Raw genomic sequence first — 16,385 nt, forward strand, 5'->3', positions numbered from 1 at the left:
ATGGTGCACTCCCTTGCCCGCTCTGGGCCAGGGCAGGCGGGGAAGGCTTGCAGGGGAAGGCAGGCAGGTGCCAGGTCTTCAGGACAGGGGGGGTTGGCTGGAGAGGCGCCAGTCAAACTGTCCCTTGTCTGGTCCCCTCCAGCCTTCCATGCTCAGGACCTGGCAGGGCCTCAAGGCAGCCCCAGGCGCTCGGACCCCAGGGCTTTTCTCCGGCCGCTCTCTCTATCTGCAGTGCCTGTCCCCATCCCCACTTTCTGCCCCAACTCTTTCAGGGGCCAATTCATTCATGCGTTTGTGCATTCTTTTAGTGAACACGTTTTTACTGAGTGCCTGCTACGTGCTAGAGCAAGACAGACAGTCTCCACCCTGCCGGTGCCTCCAGCTCTTAGAGAGGGCTTAGTGCTTAGGTGACCCTGGGTCACCCGAGTGTGGACTCAGGCCAGACTGCCTGGGTTCAACCTGGCTAAGCCACTTCCCAGCTGTGTGTGCTTGGGCCAGTTACTCAGTCTCTCTGTGCATCAGTTCTCCTCACTTCTAAAGGAGGGTAATCGAGTTGTTGTGTAAGTGGAGTATAAATCCATATAAAGCTCTTAGGACACTGCCTGGTGGGTAGCAAGTGCTCAATAATCATTAGTTATTATAATTGTTCATATTATTACCATCAGGCTCAGATTCCTTCCTTATGATGGCTCCCTCTGCTCCTGCCTTGTGGCTGCCCCCTCCTCTGTGGTCCCAAAGCACTTTGAATGCCCCCATTAAAGCACCAATAGCTATGTAGCATGGGCATCTGAGGGCTGTCCACCTCCCTCCCTGTGCTCGAGGCGGGGCCCGGTTTCATTCACCACTACGCCAGCCCCCAGCACAGATGCAGCAACGGCGTCTCCAGGACCACTTCAATCTGTGGGTAAGTCGTGTCCCCGGCTCCAACCTAAGGAAAAGCCTTAGAAGCTCCCTGCTGCCTGGGCACTAGAGGTGGCACGTCTGGCCTCATCACAGAGCTCACCGATGTTCCTCTTCAGCCTGGTCCTGGATGCGACCCTCCCGAGCTGACAGGGGGCAGGGAGCCAGGCTTCCTTGAATGCTTCTCTGTGACGGGGAGCTCTGCGGGGCAGGGCATCATGAACACCAACACTGATGCCCCACCACACCAGGATGCTGCCCACAGCTATGCCTTTGCAAGCGCCAGGCCCTCCGCCTGGCACGCCCTCATTCCCTTCCCGCCGTCCTGATCTCACAAACTCCTATGACCCCTCCAGCGCCAGCTCACACGCCCGCCCCCACAGTGCTTTTCGTGGTCACAGCCCCTGCAGAATCCAGGGCCCCTCCTCTCCTCCACTTCTCTTCTTGTGTCTTCATGTGCTGCTGGTGCTACTCACTCTCACAGCGCACTGCTGGTTGTTTGCACGTCCCTTCTGGAGAAGGGCCCATCTGACTCCCGTCTGGCCCCCAGCGTCCACCAGGGCCCGGGGGTGTCAGGAAAGTACTACTGAATGCACTTTCCAAAGAAAAGTCAAGTCACTTGGCCTCTCCCTCCTGTTAAGGCACAGATGCTAACTGCTCATGCCACCTTTTGAACCAAAATCTCACAGGCCTTTCTGGGCCGCCACTGCCCATCAGTAGGCACCTGCCCCATCAGGGACGAGGACTGGCAGAGGAGCACGGCGTGTAAGTGCTGACAGTGTGACGGCACCGAGCCCTCCCTTCACACGAGCTCCTGCCTTTGATTCTGGAACCACCCAAGGAGGTAGGTATTTTAAGATGAAGACCCTGAGGAGGTTACACAGCTCCCCAAGGGAGCGACAGGGCCGCGCTGCAGTCCAGTGCTCTCGGGCCCCGGAACCTAGTCTTTCTGCTCCCCCATGAGACGACAGGTGTGAGAGCGTTTTGAGTTCTGCCAAGAGGGGAAACTGTAAAACTACAAAATTGCGAAGTATTACCCACCAGGCAGAAAACGACTCTAGGGCAGGAGCCGCCTTGTCATGATTTGCTGGAGAACAGGGGGCTGAAAAGGGCCCTAATAACAGCGCTGAATCCTCACAGGAGTGCTGCCCTGGGGGCTTGCCTATTGTTCTTCAGGGACATGGGAGGAGGAGAGGCGGGGCCAGGAGCTCTCTACGGGGGGCCCAGCGCAGGATGGCCGAGCGCCCGCGGATGCTCCGCACCGGGAGGCCTGAAGGGCCGCAGCGGGGCCACAGACACTTCAGTGAGGGGCGTTCTGCCCTGGGCCTCCCGCGGTGTAGTCCAGTAGCTTCCAACATGCACATGGAGCTCTAACATGAGCACCTCCTCTTAGTGCTCCGCCTCTCCCCTGGGGCCCAGGGCACCCTCTTGGCACCACGGAGCTGACTATTTCCCTTCCTCGATCATACGGAGCCCAACCCGAGCTCCTTGGCGTGGCAATCAAAGGTCTATCTGCTTCCCCCAGCCTCACTTCCCCCCACTCCTCCCCTGTGCCTACATTCTTGACCCTCCATCTTCGCACATGCTGTCTCCTCAGCCTAGAATGCCCTTCTTCCATTTTTTACCTGGCAAACTTCTATTCATCCTTCAAAGCCCAGTGCAGGTGTCACCTTCAAATGGTCTTCCCTGAACCACCCTCACAACCAAACCCAGACAGAATGGACCTCTCTTGCCTTCACAGGTTTCCTGTGGCTATGTGCACAACATCTCCTCCTTTGGATGGGAAGCTTCTTGAGGGCAATGATGCACTTTATTCCTCTCTGGGTCTCAGGGCCCTCTAGGTCTTGTCTCCTAGGCAGCTTCCCAGCCTGCCTTGCAGATCTGCCCGTGAGCTTTGGTCCTGTACTCACTGCTGCTCAGAGGGCCTCACGTTGGGTTAACCTGGTCTCCCACCCTGTTTTGTCTCTCACCTAACTTGGTCTTCACACCCACATTCTGCTGCGGGCCTGCCCATGCTCTCAGTGCAAGGGCAGCCTTTGCCCTTCCCGTCTGGGCACCGCAGCCCAGTGACTGTGGTGTGCAGCCCAGTCACGAGAGGGCAGATGTGGGGCTGATGACTGTCCTGTCTGAGTTTGACTTCAAGCACAGTGTGCGAGAGGGGACACAGGTCCTGCCCCCACGTGCATACACACAGCACACACACGGCCCAGCCCAGGCCCCTGTGGATGTGCAGTCCATGGAGCACTTAAACAGGAGGTGAGTCCTAGGGAGTGGCAGACAGCTGCAGTGGTATCCCCAGTGCCCCTGCCCCAATCCCATGGCCTTGGCCGGAGCTCAGAATAGCTGGCTTGTGGCCCGCCCAGTTCACTGAGTCCCATTCCCTTACTTTTCAGACAGGGAAACAGAGATCCAGAAAGGGAGGTTCTCGCTTGAGATTTTCCTGAGCAGTACAGGTAGATCTGGGGTCAGAACTGGTTCCCTGGCTTCCATCCCAAGACGCGTTCCCATCGCCATATGCTGCCATTTGCAGAAATGCCAGCTGCAGGACTCTGGACATTTGGTAGCTTTTTCCTTAAGTCTCGGTGGAGTGCGGGGCTCCATTATCCCGCCAAGGCTGAAGTCATTCCCACCTACCTTCTGGCCACAAACATGGCCCAGTGGCCTTCGGGCTGTGCTGAAATTGCTCGGTGTCCTGTGGTGCGGCATCCTAAGACAGGAGGAACTCACCTGCAAAAAGCCAGCCGTGGTCTCACGGTCAAGATGTGTCAGAGATTTCTAACGGGACTTAGAGCTTGGAGGACTGTGTTGGAGGGAGGCCTGTGGGATGCAGAGAAAGTGAAAATATTATACCACTGCCATCTGTCAACTTTCACTTGAGTCTGAAAAATGCATCCAAAAACGGTGAGCACAGCCTTGCTGAGAGTGGCCTCACAGTCAAGCTCCAGCCACCACCACCTCTCCAACATGGTCATCACAGGGTCAAGATCAGGCTCCCCAGGGGATGCAACCACAGCTTCATAACCCCACTCACAGAGCCGAAAGTCCGAAGTCACCAGTCCCTGCTAAACCCCTGCATTCTATTTCTGCTCTCGGGCTGAGAAACTCTCACTTTCAAGCACTCCTTGGGGAAAACCCCCCTCATGGGCTCCCTGAGCATCACTCATGGTAACTCACTCATTCTTTCTTTCACTGTTCATTCATTCATGCAAGCTTTCAACAGCCATTTGGGAAAGCTATTAGATGTCAGGTTGTATGGAGACAAAAATCACTGACAGTGACAGCTCAGGTCTAGTAATAAAGTCACTTATAGACCCAGGGCAAATGCCACGGGCTCCCAATGCCTGGTCTGGTGGGTCTCTTCCTTCCTCCGAGTGACTCTCTGTGCCAGACACCGGGCAAAGCACTTCACATACGCCAATGAGGATGGCACGATGCTTCCCACCATTTTCAGCACAAGGACTCTTTTTTGTGTGACAATATTTCTCAAAACTCCCCCGATGGTAACCGTACACTCAGTATCTTTCATTGGGAAAATATACAACAATATAAAAGTGACAATGAACATAATGCTTTACAATTAACTTGTATTTTAGTAATCATAGCACCAGCACATATATTTAAATAATGGTGTAACCATATTTTATTTTATCTCGAACATACTCATTCGAGACATGTTCTTTATGTCTTCTGGGCTTCAGGCTTTGACCCTTTGGGGATCCATTCATTCAATATTTGTTCAGTAGATGTTTATGGAGCATCTCTGAGCTGCCTGGCGCCACAGCCCACAGTGTAGGAACCCTGGTACAGGAAAGAGTGCTGGCTCTGCAGGGAGGATGCTTAAGCTCAAGCCCATCAGACTGGATATGTGCCCTGGGCAGACCACTTAGCCTTTCCCCAGCTCAGACTCCTCATGAGTAAAACAGAGATGATGATCCTAACATCGGAGAGTTGTTATGAGGGTGAGATGAGACAGTGGAAAGCACCCAGGTCAGGGTCTAGCATAAAGCAGAAGCTCAACAAATGGGCACCAGAAGATTATCATCATTGTCACCATCATCCTCATCACCATAATTCCCATCATCACAACAACCATCATCATAAATATCATCGTTGTGGAGAGAAGTCAAGATGGTGGTGCAGGCAGACACTGAACACACCTCCCACAGACACAGCAGACTTACAACTACTCTTGGAACAATCACCCCTGAGAGAGAACTGAAAATGAGATGAAAGGAACCCCTGCAACAAACGACAGTCCTGACTAAGGTGGAAGAGGCAGAAATTCCCTTCTGGAGAGAAAAAATGCCACCTTCACAAGGCACAGAACCTCAGAGCCACCCAGGAGCAACCCAAAGGTACATAGCCTTCCCTAGAGGAGTGGGGGACCTGAGCTGGGGACTGTTGCCACTAAAGCGTTTTTTGGACCCAGCACCACTGAGACAAGAATCATAATATCTGGCCTTGCTGGCTACTAACAATAGTGGGGAATACCCCCAGAAAAGCTATCAGAAATAAGAAAAAAAAAAAGCCATCTCTTAAAGGGCCCATGCACAAATTCACCCATTTCGGAAAGCAACCTAAAATCCCCAGAAAGAAAGGTGCACAGCCCTTTGGTGAAAAGAGACTCACTTGATAGGCCCTGGGTGCATCTTGGTGAGAGGTGAGACCTCTCCAGGGACTGAGACATTGGCGGCAGCCACTGTTTTTTGTGTGTGTGTGTAAGGAAGATCAGCCTTGGGCTAACATCCTCCTCTTTTTGCCGAGGAAGACCGGCCCTGGGCTAACATCTGTGCCTATCTTCCTCTACTTTATATGGGATGCCGCCACAGCATGGCTTGACAAGCAGTGCATCGGTGTGCACCCAGGATCCGAACCCTGGGCCAGCGCAGCAGAGCATGTGCACTTAACGGTTACGCCATGGGGCCGGCCCCTGGCGGCAGCCATTGTTGTGACTGGGTGCAGGCATGCTGACACGGTCACTGGCAGAAACCATTGGAGTTCTCCCTGTGGCCTGCTAGCCTAGGGTGTGCCCCACCCACTACAGCACTGATTTAATCCAGCTCAGCCAGGGCAAACAGCCCGCCTTAGGGACTGGCCCCACCCAACAACAAGCCCTTGGGCAACTTGTGGGCCTGCATAGGCTAGGTGACTGGATTCTCTGCAGCCCCGGTAAGTGGGTCCACCTCTGCGGGGCAGGGCGTGCACAAGGAGCTGATAGAGTGACTGGGGCATTGGTGGAGTGTGTGGGACCTCTGCAGTGGTGTGACTGGGTCCGCTTAAGGGGGCTGGGGCACACGCACAGGGCAGAACTGGGTTGATGGGGTGTGTGGCCCTGTGGGCGGTGGGGCTTGTCAGCTGCAGAAGACCTGTGCTTCTCAAACAGCCACATAAGGGACTGGCCCACCTTCCAAAGCCTGAAGCAAGTGGGTGCTCCTGTGCCTGGGGCCAGCTCTGCCCAGCTGCAATCCAGAGAGTGGTGACAAGAGCCTTGTAGGACAGAGGCCTACAGCAATTGTAAGCTCCTGAGCCTAACAACCAGCCACGCTGGGGCCTACTCATTTAAGAGAAAAACTGCAACAGGAATGTGCTATTAGACCTTGCAGCCAACTGTGCTGGGGCTCCCCACACCCAAGAAAGAGACTGAAGGGTCCATAGCAGCCACACCCAGCTGAGCATTACAACCAGCCAGCCAGGTGGACAGCTCAGCCTCCCTGGGCACCTACAGCAAGAGCAACCCTGCCACAACAGAAGGACACGTAGCCCACATGGGGGTCACTCCTGGAACATCTGGAACTGGTAACGAGAGGGAAGCACATGGCTGGGCCTCATAAGGCATCACTTACATAAGGTCATCTCTCCAAGATCAGGAAATGTAGCTGACCTGCCTAATACATAGATACAAGCACAGAGAAAGAGGCAAAATGAGGAAGCAAAGGAATACATTCTCAGTAAGGGAACGGGACAAAACACCAGAAAAAGAAATAAACAAAACAGAACTGAGCAATCTACCTGACAGAGAGTTTAAACAAAGACTCACAAGGATGCTCACTGATCTTAGGAGGAGAATGGATGAACTCAGTGAGAACATCAACAAAAAAATGGAAAATATAAAAAAGAACCAATCAGAAATGAAGAATGCAATACTGGAAGTGAAAAATTCCCTAGAGGGACTCAAAAGCAGAGCGAATGATACAGAAGAATGGATTAGCGAGCTGGATGAAAAACTAGAGGAAATCACCCAAGCTGAATGGATAAAAGAAAAAAGAATTAAAAAGAGTGAGGACAGTCTACGAGACCTCTGGGACAACATCATGCACACTAACCTAACAACATCCATGTTATAGTTGTTCCAGAGGGAGAAGAGAGAGTAAAGGGGCATAGAATCTATTTGAAGAAATAATAGCTAAAAACTTTCCTAACCTAAGGAAAGAAACAGACATTCAGCTACAGGAAGCATAGAGCGCACCAAAAAATATAAACCCAAAGAGGCTGACATCAAGACACATCATAATTAAAATGTCCAGAATTAAAGATAAAGACAGAATCCTAAAAGCTGCAAGAGAAAGGCAGCAAGTTACATACAATGTCAGCTATCAGCTGACCTCTCAGCAGAAACCTTACAGGCTAGAAGAGAGTGGCACAATATATTTAAAGTGCTAAAAAGAAAAAACGTACAGCCAAGAATACTCTACCTGGTTAGGTTATCATTCAGAATGGAAGGAGAGAGAAAGAGGTTCCCAGAAAAGAAAAAATTAAAGGAGTTTATCACCGAGAAACCAGTCCTAAAAGAAATGCTAAAGGTACTTATTTAAGGGGGAAAGAGAAGACCACTAATAGAAAAAAATAATCTATTTCCATGATAAAAGGGTAACGGATACAAATGCACAAAAAAGAGGTTAGATATGATATCAAAAACATAAAATGTGGGAAGAGGGGAGTAAAAGAGTAGATCCTATAGAAAGAGGCAAAACTAAAGAGACCGTCAACTTAATATAGATTGCTGTATACATAGGTTATTATATATGAACCTCATGGTAATCGCAAACCTGAAACGTATAATAAATACACAAAAAACTAAGAGAAAGGAAGCCACACATAATACTAAAGAAAGCCAACAAACCACAAGGGAAGAGAGCAAGAGAAGAAGAAAGCAACAGAGAAGAACTACTAAACCACCCAGAAAAAAAGTTTAAAAATGGCAGCAAGTACATACTTATCAGTAGCTTCTTTAAATGTCAAAGGACTAAATGCTCCAATCAAAAGGCATAGGGGTGGCTGATTGGATAAAAATAACAAGACCCATACATATGCTGCATACAAGAGACACACTTCAGACCTAAAGATACTCACAAACTGAAAGTGAAGGGATGGAAAAAGATACTCCATGCAAATGGCAATGAAAAGAAAGCTAGGGTAGCAATACTTATAGCAGACAAAATAGCCTTTAAAACAAAAACTGTACCAAGAGACAAAGAAGGGCACTACATAATGATCAAGGGAACTATCCAACAAGAGGATATTAAACTTGTAAACTATGCAGCCAACATAGGAGCACCTAAATATATAAAGCAATTATTAACATACATAAAATGAGAAATTGACAGTAACACAAGAATAGTAGGGGCCTCTAATACTCCACTTACACCAATGGATAGATCATCCAAACAGAAGATAAATAAGGAAACATTGGCCTTAAATGACATACTAGACCAGATGGACTTAGTAGATATATACAGAACATTCCATCCAAAAACTGAAGAACACATATTCTTAACAAATGTACATGGAACATTCTCCAGGATTGATCACACATTAGGCCACAAAACAAGTCTCCATAAATTTAAGAAGACTGAAATAATACCAAGCATCTTTTCTGACCACAACAGTATGAAACTAGAAATCAACTATAAGAAGAAAATCAGAAAAGCCACAAATATGCGGAGATTAAACAAAATTCTACTGGACAATGATTGGGTCAATGAAGAAATCAAAGGAGAAACCAAAAAATACCTGAAGACAAGTGAAAATGAAAATATGACATGCCATAATTTATGGGATACAGCAAAAGTGGTTCTAAAAGGGAAGTTTATAGCCAGACAGGCCTACCTCAACAAACGAAAAATCTCAAATAAACAATCTAACAGTGCACCTAAAAGAACTGTAAAAAGAAGAACAAGCAAAGCTCCAAATCAGTAGAAGGAGGAAAATAATAAAAATCAGAGCAGAAATAAATGAAATAGAGACTAAAAACACCATAGAAAAAATCAATGAAACCAAGAGCTGGTTCTTTGAAAAAACAAACAAAATTGACAAACCTTTAGCTAGACTAACCAAGAGAAAAAGAGAGAAGGCTCGAATAAATAAAATTGAAATGAAAGAGGAAAAATTACAATGGACACTTCAGAAATACAAAAGATTATAAGAGAATACTATGAAAAGCTATATGCCAACAAATTGGATAATCTAGAAGAAATGGATAAATTCTTAGAATCATACAAGCTTCCAAAACTGAATGAAGAAGCAATAGAAAATTTGAATAGACCAATCACCAGTAAGGAGATCGAAACAGTAATCAAAAACCTCCCCAAAAATAAAAGTCCAGGACCAGACAGCTTCCCTGGTGAATTCTACCAAACACTCAAAGAAGACTTAATACCTATCCTTCTCAAACTCTTCCAAAAAATTGAAGAGGAGGGGAAGCTTCCTAACTCATTCTACAAAGCCAGCATTACCCTGATACCAAAACCAGACAAAGACAATAAAGAAAATATAAAATTACAGGCCAATATCACTGATGAACATCGATGCAAAAATCCTCAACAAAATACTTGCAAATCGAATACAAAAACACATTAAAAAGACCATACATCATGATCAAGTGGGATTTGTTCCAGGGATGCAGGGATGGTTCAAAATACATAAATCAATCAACGTGATACACCACATTAAGAAAATGAAGAATAAAAATCACATGATCATCTCAATAGATGCAGAGAAAATGTTTGACAAGATACAGCATCCGTTTATGATAAAAACTCTGAATAAAATGGGTATAGAAGGAAAATACCTCATGATAATAAACGCCACATATGACAAACCCACAGCTAATATCATTCTCAATGGTGAAAAACTGAAAGCTATCCCTCTAAGAACAGGAACCAGACAAGGATGCCCACTTTCATCACTCCTATTTAACATAGTACTGGAAGTCCTAGCCAGAGCAATCAGGCAAGAAAAAGAAATAAAAGGGATCCAAATTGGAAAGGAAGTAATGAAACTGTCACTATTTGCAGTTGACATCATTTTATATATAGAAAACCCTAAAGAATCCACGAAAAAAAACTGTTAGAAATAATAAGTGAATACAGTAAAGTTGCAGGATACAAAATCAACATACAAAAATCAGTTGCGTTTCTATACACTAACAATGAAGTAGCAGAAAGAGAAATTAAGAATACAATCCCATTTACAATTGCAACAAAAAGAATAAAATACCTAGGAATAAACTCAACCAAAGAGGTGAAAGATCTGTACACTGAAAACTATAAAACATTGTTGAAAGAAATTGAAGAAGACACAAAGAAATGGAAAGACATTCTGTGCTCTTGGATTGGAAGAATTAACATAGTTAAAATGTCCATACTTCCTAAAGCAATCTACAGATTCAATGCAATCCCTATCAAAGTTCCAACAACACTTTTCACAGAAATAGAACAAAAAATCCTAACATTTATATGGAACAACAAAAGACCCCAAATAGCCAAAGGAATCCTGAGAAAAGAGAACAAAGTTGGAGGTATCACACTCCCTGATTTCAAAATATACTACAAAGATATAGCAATCAAAACAGCATGGTACTGGCACAAAAAACAGACACACAGATCAATGGAACAGAATCAAAAGCCCAGAAATAAACCCATACATCTATGGACAGCTAATTTTTGACAAGGGAGCCAAGAACACACAACGGAGAAAGGAAAGTCTCTTCTATAAATGGTGTTGGGAAAACTGGACAGCCACATGCAAAAGAATGAAAGTAGACCATTATCTTACACTATCCACAAAAATTAACTCAAAATGGATTAAAGACTTGAATGTAAGACCTGAAACCATGAAAATTCTAGAAGAAAACATAGGCAGTATGCTCTTCGACATTGGTCTTAGCAACATATTTTCAAGTACCATGTCTGACCAGGCAAGGGAAACAATAGAAAAAATAAACAAAAAGGACTACATCAAACTAAAAAGCTTCTGCACAGCAAAGGAAACCATCAACAAAATGAAAAGACAACCTAACAATCGGGAGAAGATATTGGCAAACTATATATCTGATAAGGAGTTAATCTCCAAAATATATAAAGAACTCATACATCTCAACACAGAAAAACTAACAACCCAACTGAAAAATGGGCAAAAGACCTGAACAGACATTTCTCCAAAGAAGATATATAGATGGCCAACAGGCACATGAAAAGATGTTCAACATCATTAACTATCAGGGAAATGCAAATCAAAACTACAATGAGATATCACCTCACTCTCGTCAGAATGGCTGTAATTAACAACACAGGAAACAAGTGTTGGAGAGGATGTGGAGAGAAGGGAACTCTCATACACTGCTGGTGGGAGTGCAAAGTGGTGCAGCCACTGTGGAAAACAGTATGGAGACACCTCAAAAAATTAAGAATAGAATAGATCCAGCTATTCCACTGCTGGGTGTTTATAAAAAGAACATGAAAACATGAATGCATAAAGATGCATGCACCCCTGTGTTCACTGCAGCATTATTCACAATAGCCAAGACTTAGAAGCAACATAAGTGCCCATCAAGGGATGGATGGATAAGAAGATGTGGTATATATACACAATGGAATACTACTCAGCCGTAAGAAACTATGAAATCCAGTCATTTGTGACAACATGGATGGACATTGAGGGTAATACGCTAAGCAAAATAAGTCAGAGGGAAAAGGTCACATACCGTATGATCTCACTCATAAGTAGCAGATAAAAACAACAACAAGCAAACACATAGAGACAGAGATTGGTTTGGTGGTTACCAGAGGGGAAGGGGGGAGGGAGGAGGGTGAAAGGGATGATTAGGCGCATGTGCGTGGTGATGGATTGCAATTAGTCTTTGGGTGGTGGACATGATGTAATCTATGCATAAACAGAAGTATAATGATGTACACCTGAAATTTATACAATGTTATAAACCAATGTTACCACAATAAAAAAAAAAGGTAAAAAAAATTATATTATCACTGTTACCATGAAGAGCAGCACCATCGCCATCACCATCACCATCATCACCACCACCACCACCACCATCATCCTGCTTCCTTTCACTTTCTGAACCCTAAAAGGCCTGTCCTTGCCCCTCTAGTAGGATATATAGTAGTTTCTACCTTATAATAGAGTTATTTGCATTCACATTTTCTTGGGTTCACGCCCAGCTCTATAACTTTAGAGTTGTGTGAACTTGGGCAAGTTACTTAACCTGTCTGAATCTGTTTCCTCATATGTAAAGTGGGACAGTAGCTTTAATAATTCATGGAATTGTTGTAATGATTAAACAAAATAATGCATATAAAATATCTGGCAAGTGGTAAACGTTCAATATTTGCTGGTCGGTGGTGTTGGTGGTGGTATTATTATTATTATCATCATCACCATCATCGTTTCTCCTCCTAGCCTATGAGCCTGAGCCCTGAGGGCAGACACTCTTCCAAATTCATTTCCGTCTCCCCACAGAGTCTGGCACAAGGCCTGTCTCCCAATAGACATTAATAAATGTTTGCTAAAATAGTCTTGGAAGTTCACATGAAATTAGATGCAAGGAGAGAGCCCCGATGGGATCCTGAAAACTCCAACAGATCTCCCGAAGGGAGCCATTTGTTACCCAGGGAGCCAATCTGCAGGCCTGCTAGGACCATTTGTTCATTCATTCATTCATCAAACTGACAAAGTTTTCACTTTGGTCCAATAACAAACCCTTGCCCAGTGCTTTTTTTTTCTATTTTGAAATCTCATTTCCATCTGCCACATCATTTAGTCTTAACAAAAATGCTTGGAGGCAGGTAGAGTAGGTACTGACAATCCATTTTGTAAATAAAGAAATGGAGGCTCAGAGAGCTGAATAGACTTGCCGAAGGGCACACAGCAGTCAAGGCCGCAGCGGAAAGCGGACCGAGGTCTCACTCAAGGCCTTGACTCCTTCCCACTGGCCCCATGATGTCATGCACTTTACCAATCCAGGGTCATTCATTCTCACTGCCCAGTGTGCTTCTCAGCAAACAAAACTGAACCCAATGACTTTGGTGCTATTTTAACATTCGTGCTGGAAAAGAAAGACTAAAAGTTCCATGAGGGCAGGGACTATGAGAGCCACAATGCTGTGCGGACAGTCAGATGCTGACCCTAGACTGCCTGGGTTCAAATCTTGGCTCTGACACTCATTAGGTGTGGGACTTTGGAAAAATTACTTCACCTCTCTGTGTCTTGATGTCTTCATCTATAAAGAAAAGATAATAATAGCTATCATGGGGTTGTTGTGAGGATTAAATGAGCTAACCCACATACGGTGTCTAGAATAGTACCTGGTGCAGAGTAAGGGCTAGTTGTAATTACCGTTACTCGTGATGCATCCCCTGCACCTAGGACAAGGCCTGGACATGGAAGACTCCTAATAAACATTTCTTGGATGGTCGAAGGGATGAAACACTCCCTGGAATGAGATCAATAGTTATGCTTCAAGTGTGATGAGCAAGTCAAAAGAGTAGCTGGAGCTCTGGCCACAAGGAATCTGGGGTCCCCCAGGACCTGGGTCACAGCCAAACCCAGGAGGAAGGAGACTGGTCCTTCCAGGACTCAGAGCCCTTCCTGTTCTGCCAAGAGGTTTTATGTCCAGTGAAGGGCAGTAAATACAACTGACTAATGGTTCAGAACATGGGCTCCAGAGTCAGAAACTTAAATTCAAGTTCTCACTCTCACTGTCACTCCTAGTCGTGTACTGACCTCCCTGTACCTGTCTCAGTTTCCTTACATGTAAAATGTGGACACTCACATCTACTTTGAAGGATGTACAGTGGGTTAAATGTCAGATGGAGGAGGTAAGGCCCCTGTACCTGGCCCCGCCTGTGGCAACAGTGAGAACGATCCTAACAAGGCCAATAGCAGCTCGCAGCGATGGTGCTCCTCCAGGGGCCAGCTCATCCTGGGCTGAGTGCTGCCTCCACCCTCCCTCACGTGGGCTCTGGATCCCTCCACCACAGACACAGCTTGTTAGAGTAGCCTGGGCTCTGCTCTTCGCCAAAAGGCTGCTGCGAAAGGCAAATTCTCTATTTGGCCCCGGCGCAGACTGAGCTCTGTGGAGGTGAGATAGCTGCTTCAGAAGCAACCCCTGGGAAGGGCCGTCCCAGAGACCCCACTTGGAACGCTCCTGCCCAGTGCCAGTGCCAGCGCCAGCAGCTCACAGCCGGCAGAGCGGCTGCTTCCAGGGCAGTCCCAGTCCCTGTGGTGGCTGCGGACCCCCATGCTCAGTTTCCCTGGCCAAGACCCCGAGGCTGGCACACTATCCTGCTTATGGAAAGGAATGAACATTCATCGAGTCAGAAACTTTGCATTCCTTGTCTCATTTCATCCTTACAACAAGCCTGCGGGGGGTGCCCTGACCTCTCTGTGTAACAGCTGGGAGACCTGAACAAGCTATTCAGCCACCGGTGCCTCAGTTTCCTCATCTGTGAACTCTAGGTAAGTATCCTCATCCATTAAACCCATGTTGAAGAGAAGGAAGCTGAGGCCGAGAGAGGAAAGTGCATTATCCAGGGTCACAAACTAACGGGTGACAAGGCTGGAGCTGGTGGCTTCAAAGTCCCACTCGTTCCTTCATCCACCAATTATTTGATTTTTTTCCTTCTCCCCAAAACCCCCCACTATATGGTTGTACATCCTAGTTGTAAGTCCTTCTAGTTCTCTATGTGAGCTGCCACCACAGCATGGCAACTGACAGATGGGTGGTGTGATTCCACGACTGGGAAACGAACTGCGCCGTGGGGTGAGAGCACGGAACTTGAACCACTAGACCACTAGGACTGGCTCCATCAACTATTGTTTGAAGGCCCACCATGTGGTGTGCACTGGATTCATTCTCTCTCTCTTTTAAAAAATGTTCATATGATCTATTTCCCATCACCCCTAAGACCCTAACCTTCAAGTCAATTCAACTTTAAAACACGTTAAGAAAGTCCTTTCTACAATGCCAGGCACAGTGTGAGGTTCTAATATTAAGGATCCTATTGAATCCTGTGCAGTTGATTGTTTTGTCCCCTTTACAGATGACAAGTCAGAGAGCTGGAAGAACTTGCCCAAGCTCTCACACATGGAACCTGATGGAAGCCTGTGGCCTCCAAGCCCTGAACCCCTTTCTACCTTTCCCATCATGTTGCTCTTTCTCTCCATGAAGCTCCCATCCCTCCAGCCCTGCCTGGCCCACAATGATGTAGGATCTGGAGGTCCCAGTCAGTGGCCACCCCTTGAAGTCCCTCACCCAGCAGAAAAGGACAGCTGTCAGCACTGCTGGGCAGTGCCACCCGCACAGGATCTTCAGGACTCTGCCTCCCTGGCTCCCCAAGCCCCTGACCTTGACCCCTGTTGGCTTACATCTTGCCTACTTCCAAAAAGGACACGAGGAAGATTAAAGAAACCAGTGCCAACTAAGGCTGGACGCCTCAGACAAAAGCAGAGTCCAGACACAAAGGAGGAGGGGAGGCTGGCAGTAAGAACAGTTACGTGACACTTAATGATGGGACACGTTCTGAGCAATGTGTGGTTAGACAATTTTGTCACTGTGCCACCACCACAGAGTGCACTTACACGAACCTTGATGGTATAGCCTGCCACACACCTAGGCTGTACGGTACTAATCTTATGGGGCCACTGTAGTATACGCGGTCTGTTGTTGACCAAAACGTCGTTACGTGGAGCAGGACTGTGTCATACTTGAAGGACAACGTCCAGTGTGCACATGGTTTGGGGAAACGGGCGCTTGCACATCGCTGCTGGTAGTGGAAGTTGGCAGAGTGCTTTTGGAAAGCAATTTCACAGCATTCACCAAGAGCTTTGCCTTACAAATATCCATACTTTGGGGCACAATCATCCCAATTTCCAGCAATATAGTCTAAGGAAAAAATTCTAAGCAAATTTCATGCAGCCTTATCTATAATACTAAAGCACTGGGTACTGCTAGCAAATCTAAGTTGCTGACACACGGAAACGGCTAGCAGGCCTATGGAAACTGTGTCAGGGTTGGCAAATTACAGCCTGCAGGCCATAGCCCACCACAGCCTGTTTTTGTGAATAAAGCTTTATTGGAACACAACCAGGCCCACTCATTTCCATACTGTCTTTGCTGCTTTTGTGCTACAGCGGCAGCATGGACGAGTTGAGACAGAAACAACATGACCCCAAAAGCCTAAAATATTTAC

General features: G+C 46.6%; 1 protein-coding gene across 1 annotated transcript in view; it reads right to left on the bottom strand.

Moving 5' to 3' along the window:
• Nucleotides 1-16,385, bottom strand: part of HIVEP3 (HIVEP zinc finger 3) — a 503,450-nt gene that overhangs the window by 171,302 nt on the left and 315,763 nt on the right. Inside the window, exon 3 of the mRNA XM_058552079.1 lies at nt 3,628-3,717. The gene's annotated coding sequence lies outside the window, so the exon portion shown is untranslated. The remainder of the gene's footprint in view (nt 1-3,627; nt 3,718-16,385) is intronic.

Source organism: Diceros bicornis, chromosome 13 (genome assembly GCF_020826845.1).
Source record: "Diceros bicornis minor isolate mBicDic1 chromosome 13, mDicBic1.mat.cur, whole genome shotgun sequence".
In the NCBI taxonomy this organism is placed as follows: Eukaryota; Metazoa; Chordata; class Mammalia; order Perissodactyla; family Rhinocerotidae; genus Diceros; species Diceros bicornis.